General features: G+C 42.7%; 1 protein-coding gene across 1 annotated transcript in view; it reads right to left on the bottom strand.

Annotated features, from left to right (window-relative positions):
- ULK4 (unc-51 like kinase 4) overlaps positions 1-7055 on the bottom strand; it is a gene marked incomplete at its 3' end in the record, with an annotated part of 718552 nt that overhangs the window by 693659 nt on the left and 17838 nt on the right. The gene's annotated exons all lie outside the window — the stretch shown is intronic.

Below are 7055 nucleotides of genomic sequence, written 5' to 3'. Positions count from 1 at the left end.
AAGATATGAATAGACACTTCACCAAGGAGGATATTCAGGTGGCCAACTAATACATGAAGAGATGCTCACGATCATTGGACATCAGAGAGATGCAAATCAAAACAATGAGATACCGTCTCACCCCAGCACTGATGGCAAGGTTCAACAAAACAGAAAATAACAAATGCTGGTGAGGATGTGGAGAGATTGGGACTCTCGTACATTTCTGGTGGGACTGTGAAGTGATACAACCACTGTGGAAAACAGTATGACAATTCCTTACAAAGCTGGAACTGGAGACACCATTTGACCCAGCAATCTCATTACTAGGTATATATCCTAGAGTGATGAAAGCCAGGACAGGAACAGATATACGCATGTTCATGTTCATCACAGCACTATTTACAACAGCAAAAAGATGGAAACAACCTACGTGCCTGTTCTGGTTACCTAGTGCTGCTCTGACAAGAAATACCACAAACGGGATAGCCTTAACAAACAGGAGTTTATTCTTACAATTTGGAGGCTTTAAGTCCAAGTTCAAAATACCAGGCTCTAGGAGCTGGGTGAAAGCCCCTCAACCTTGGGGTCCAGCTCTGCCTCCTGCTCCTGACCCACTGGAGCTAGAGGCGTTTCTTCACTCAAACAGCTGCTGGCTGCTGAGGCTGGAAGCCCCAAGGTTGACAAGTAAAAAGGCACAGTCCCAATGTTACCAGACCACACAGCAGGCCATTAGCTTAAGTCCACTGTTAAGTCCCAAGGTTGACAGAGCATGGCAGGCTACTGAGCAACGACACGGCTACATGCAGGGTCCAAGTGTCTCATAGGCTGTAGACCATTCCCAAGGCTTCTCCTTAAATACAGGAAGCAGACCACATCCCAAAGACAGCTACCCAGCTGCTCCCAGTAGATTTCACCATGGAGTTGATTACCAGTCTCATCATGGGGAATACTACATCCAGCTGCCCAGCCACTCAACCAGGCCCCGCCAAGTTGACATACAAACATAACCACGACAGTGCCCATCAGCGGAAGAGTAAATGACCAAACTATGGTACGTACACATAATGGAATGCTATGCAGCACTAAATAATAATGTAGAGTCTGCAAAACACCGCATAATGTGGATGAACTTGGAGGACATTATGCTGAGTGAAATAAGTCAATCACAGAAGGACAAACATAGTATTAGTTTGTTGTTGTGGAGGGTCAAGGAAAGGTTTATATATGGAGAGAAACTTTCTTTGTTGGTTGCCAGGGGTGGGAGGGGAGGGGAGGGTATACTGCACAAAAAGAAAAAAAAAAATGCATTGACCCATGTCACTTTAGTTTTGTGTATTTCACTGTACATAAATTATATTTCAATAAAATGCATTAAAAAACACATTAATGAACAAGTAAGTATTAAGTCCCTATAATCACAATCTCATGAGAGAAGACAAAACTCAGTAATTACTTCATGGTACACTGGATTGAATAGTGTCCCCCCAAAAGTAATTCCACTCAGAACCTCAGAATGTGATTTTTTTTTTTTTAATAAGGCCTTTGCTGATATAATTAGATAAGATCATACTGGATTGGGATGAGCCCTAAATCCAACGGCTTGTGTCTTTTTAAGGAGAGAAGAGACACAGATAATACAAAAGGAATGGCCACCTAAAGATGGAGGCAGAGACTGGAATAACTACCTACAAACCTCATAAACACCAAGGATCACTGGCAAGTACTTGATGTTAACAGAAAGACATGAAACGCAGCCTCCTCTAGAGCCTTCAGAAGCAGCACGACATCCTGCCAACACCTAGATTTCAGAATTGCAGCCCCAAAAAATGAGAGTAAATTTCTGTTGTTTTAAATCTATTTGTAATAGTTGGTCACAGGAGTCACAGGAAATCAATACATATGGTAAATTACATGACAGATTTATGCACAGAATACTATGAAAGTAACGGAAGGAAAAGAACCAATGTCTAAGTATTCAGTCCAATAGAATTCTGCCAACTAGGGTGACAAAAAGGGAGCTCTGGTAGCGTAGTGGCTAAGACACTTGCCTGCTAACCAGACGGCTGATGGTTCAAACTCACCAGCCATTCCTCAGAAGGAAGGTTGGGCAATCCTACTTCTGTAGTGATAATGCCTTGGAAACCCAAGGAGGGGTCGCTATGAGTCGGGTTTGACTTGATGGCACATGACAACAACAACAACAGGGTGACAAAGAAGGCTTCCTCGAGAAAGCTGAACTCAAGAAATGCCATAGTTAAAGTTATGTGTCAACTTGGCTGAGCCTGGTTTTGAGTGGCTGGGCAACTGGATTTTCCCCGTGATGAGACTGGTCATCAACTCCATGGTGGAATCTACTCTGAGGAGCTGAGAAGCTGCTTTAGGGATGTAGTCTGCTCCCAGGATGTAAGCAGCAGCTTTGAGAAAGGTTTCTGCAGCTTTTTGGCATGCTTGGACCCTGCAAGTAGCCAAGTCTTCATTTAACAGCATGCCACATTTTCCTGCCTATCCTAGGACTGTGTCTGGATTTGAACTAGTTGTCTGTCATGTTGTTTGGTAATATTGGGACTGTGCCACTTTATTTGTTGACCTTGGCTTGTTAGCCTCAGCAGCCAGCAGCTGCCTGAGTGAAGAGACACCTCTAGCTCCAGTGGGCCAGGAACAAGAGCCAGCGACTGAAGCCCAAGGTCCGGGGACTTTCAGTCAGCCCCTAGGGCTGGCACTTTGAACTTGGATTTCTAGCCTCCTAAACAGTTAGTTAAAGCCATCCACCCATGTTATTTCTGTTAGAGTAGCATGAAGTAACCAAAACAGAGTAGAAGAGCAAAACATAGTAATTCCAAGTAAAGGGAACAGCAAGAACTAAGGCACAGAGGTAGATAAAGTTTCACACACACAGGAAACTACAGACATGTGTGCTGCTGGTATATAAAGTGAGAGGCTGGGGATGGTGGAGAATGAGAATCATGTTAGTGATTCTTGAGAAGTTGACAATAAGACGGGATTAACCATGCAAGGATTTTATTAGAGGAAATGCCTATGAGAAAACATGGGGGGAGCTGATAAGACCTCAGTGCAAGTCAGACCGCAACTGAAGAAAAGAAGGAAGATTGGTTAGAAGTATCAAGATAGCTATGTAGTCTAAGACAGGTTTGGCAAAGTCAATGGGAGTCCTTGAGCCAAGACTGGCCATGAGATTGTCTTCCAGGAACAGACCTGCCTTAGTATACCTGCCACTCTTGGTCACTGGCTGGGTGCAGCCCATGGGAAGAATGGCCTCAGTGCAAATGCAGTGATGGATATTTTAACACTAGCTGGAAGCCTTGGTCAATTATGTTCCCTGTAGTTGAAGGACAGCAAGGCCTATTCTCACAGCCACCACAGAATAAAGAGGCAATCAGGGATCACAGCCGGAAATTTGAACCTAACCTGCTAATAGAGAATTCTAGCACCTTGAAACTCATTAGATAAAATAGTCCAGATTTCCAGCTTCTCTCATTCAAGCCACAGCATTGAGCCAAAACTGAGTCCAGTTCCGTATAACCCCCACTACTCCTGTCTGAAATTGAGCCACTTCATTCATTTACAGACTTGACTGTCCCTGAAACTTGGGACCCCTGATTTAGATCAACTCCTTATTATATAAGAGAAAATTAAGACTCCTAAACCCATCAGCCACTCCTCAGAAGGAAGACTGGGCAATCTACTTCCACAGAGATACTGCCTTGGAAACCCAAGGAGGGGTCACTATGGGTCGCAACTGACTCGACAGCATTGAGTTTAGAGTTTAAAAGGTTTGTTACATTAGTCTTCAAGTTACACAATTAGAAGTGAAGGCAGGACTAGAATCCAGGCATCCTTATCAAAAATCAGTTGTTCTTTGCAATAGTATCTGTATGTAGCCCAAAGTTTTTTCTCTTTTATCAGTGCCTTGTGTCAGCATCAATGTTAACAGATTCTATATGGCTATACATCAATTGTCATTCTCATCACAATACCCAGCCACTCACATATACCAAAAGGCAAGGTGTTTAACCATTTCATGTGCCTTGCTCATTACCACACTGCAAATTCTTAAAACTCCATAGTCTAGAGAAACAGAAGACGTTTTACTTTTGTCTGTATATATGACAGTGGGATATGACAATGAGCTGTCTGTGACATGAGTGATCGATGATGGTCAGGGATGACTTTGTCCTGCTGGTTATGAGGGTGTGCTCTGCTCCTGGTCAAAGAGGCTAACTTGCCCCATCATATCAGCCTCTGAGATGGAATGTTCTCAGATTAAGGTTCAGAAGTAACTAACACTGCTGCTAGAACCTCTGATCTACTTCTCCAATACAAGGGGGATGTTTCAAGTAAACATTCCTATAATGTGCCAACTTCCTTGTTTTCTAGAATAAAATCACAAACAATAATTCAGAACTTAACATTCTACTAACAGTCTACAATAGTTGTCTTCATAAAATTCAGGTCAGGAAGATATTTGAGGACCCTAAAAGCATTCTTCTTGGGCATGCAAGTTTGCAATGTTCAAGGCTGGTCCTAAAAATTTAATTTTATTTGATCATATTTAAGTTGCCCATAGTTAACCTACCTGTTCCTTACCCCATCCCTTTTCATCCTTGTACCACATGACTACTAAATCCTCTGTAGCACCTTCCCCTTCAACCAGCACCTAATCATCAGCATCTTGAGTATCAGAGCTTCAAGCACGGTGACTTCAGAAGGAAAAATCTTTACCACTTCCTCCAAAAGGCTTGATATTAGAAATATCACTTCAAACACCAACACCCCAGCCCTCATCCCACTGCCAAAACTACTAGCCATGAATGCATCCCTAGAAATTTGCTTTAATTGCAGAATATCAGCTATTCAACAATGTTGAACAAAAATTTATTATGACACTAGTGTGTGCCAGGCACTGTTCTAAGCGGTGAGAATACAAAAGAAAACAAGACAAAACCCCCTGACGTATGTTCTAATGAGTGGTCAGTGACATGTGAAGCTAAGGACAGGACACAGTTTTTATTAGAGGGCCCCAGGTCTGACAGAGTGTTAGATCCACACAGACAACTTCAGGTCATAGACAAGGCCATCTCCATACTCAGACTTGGTGGTACAAACAGGATTTCCCCAGTATTCAGCTGCTAACCAAAATGCTGGAAGGTCGAGTCCATCCAGTGGCACCTTGGAGGGAAAACCTGGCAACCTATTTTCAACAAAAATCAATAAAAACCCTAGGGAACACAACCTTCCTGTAACAGTAATAACAATAAATTACAAGTAGATGCACAGATACTCAGTATGAACAAGGGTGGGAATATATATATAAGCTAGACATAGGCTATCTTGTTGTTGTTGGGTTCCATTGAGTCATCTCCGACTCACAGCAACCCTATGTACAGCAGAATGAAACATTGCTCAGTCTTGTGCCAGCCTCACGATCCTGGCTATACCTGAGCCCATTTGCAGCCACTGTGTCTATCCATATCATTGAAGGTCTTCCGTTTCTTCATTGACCCTCCACTTTACCAAGCATGATACCCTTCTCCAGGGAATGGTTCCTTCTGACAACATGACCAAAGTAGGTGAGACAAAGTCTGGCCACTCAAGCTTCAACCGAGACCAGAAGAACTGTCTTGTTCAACTGTCTTGTTGAACTTTGCACTAGTTGCAAAGTTCAACAAAACAGAAAGTAACAAATGCTGGTGAGGATGCAAAGAGATTGGGACTCTCATACACTGCTTGTGACTGTCAAATGATACAACCGCTGTAGAAAGCAGTATGGAGATTCCTTCAAAAGTTGGAATTAGAAATACCATTTGATCCAGCCATTCCATTACTAGGTACATATCCTAAAGAAGTGAGAGCCAGGGCGGGAACAGATATATGCACACTCATGTTCGTCACAGTGCTATTTACATTAGCCAAAATATGGAAACAACCTAGGTGTCCATCAACTGAAGAATGGATAACCAAACTATGATACATGCACACAATGGAATACTATGCAACCCTAAAGAATAACCTAGAATCTGTAAACCACCATATAATGTCAATGAACTTGGAGGACATTATGCTGAATAAAGTAAGTCAATCACAGAGGACAAATTTTATATTATTCCATTACTATAAAAAGTTAAGGAAAGGTTTCTATATGGAAGGAAATTTTCTTTGTTGGTTACCAGAGGTGGGAGGGGAGGGGAAGGAACACTGTTAGATTGGCAGAGGTAAGTACTGATTTGGGTGAAGAGAAAAGCAATGTACCAAATGTGAGTGATCAACCTGGTGGCACTGAGGAAGAGGAAGACATAGAGAGGTACAAGGGAGGTACAGATAACAAAGATGACCCCTTTTGCACATACAATACTGCATTGTCAGTGAAGGCAAACATGGACATATGAGTAGATAGATGGCTGGACAGGCTGAACTATTAGTTATGTTTGTGCAGGAGAGAGTGTGCCCAAGACCATATATAGGGTTTGCAGACAATGTTTCAAGTGTATTTGTATGTTCTGTAAGAATTTCTATGTATATAGCAGAGCTGACAAGGGACAAGGTTGTAGTCACTTCTTGGTCACAGCCAGCTACCCAGAGGGACTGAGTAGTTGAACCTGTGGGCTCGGGACCATAGTTGCAGGGGACGTCAAGTTCAATTGGCTTAACATACTACACAAAACTTGTCCCATCTCCTACTTTGGTGAGTAATGACTGGGATCTTAAAAGCTTGCAAGCAGCCATCTAGATGCAATGATGGGTCTCTCCTTACCCAGAGCAAAGAAGAATGAAGAAAACCAAAGATTCATGGAAAACATTAGTCCTAGCAACTGGTACACCATGCGATCCTCAGCCTATATGACTATGAGACCAGAAGAACTAGATGGTGCCTGGCTACCAATGTGAACCACTTGGAGGGGAATCTATGTAGGAGACCCTGGATAGAGAGGGAGAACAATGTAGAACAAAACTCAAAAGCATTTGGAAAAAAAAAAGGAGACACCAGGTTTGCTGGTCTGATAGAGCCTGGTGGAACCCCTGAGACTATAGCCCCTAGCTGCCCTTTGGGTCTGGAA

Source organism: Orycteropus afer, unplaced genomic scaffold (genome assembly GCF_000298275.1).
Source record: "Orycteropus afer afer isolate SDZICR_OR568_19922 unplaced genomic scaffold, OryAfe1.0 scaffold00250, whole genome shotgun sequence".
Lineage (NCBI taxonomy): Eukaryota > Metazoa > Chordata > Mammalia > Tubulidentata > Orycteropodidae > Orycteropus > Orycteropus afer.
Note: the sequence above shows the minus strand (reverse complement) of the source record. Positions and strands in the feature narration are given on the sequence as shown.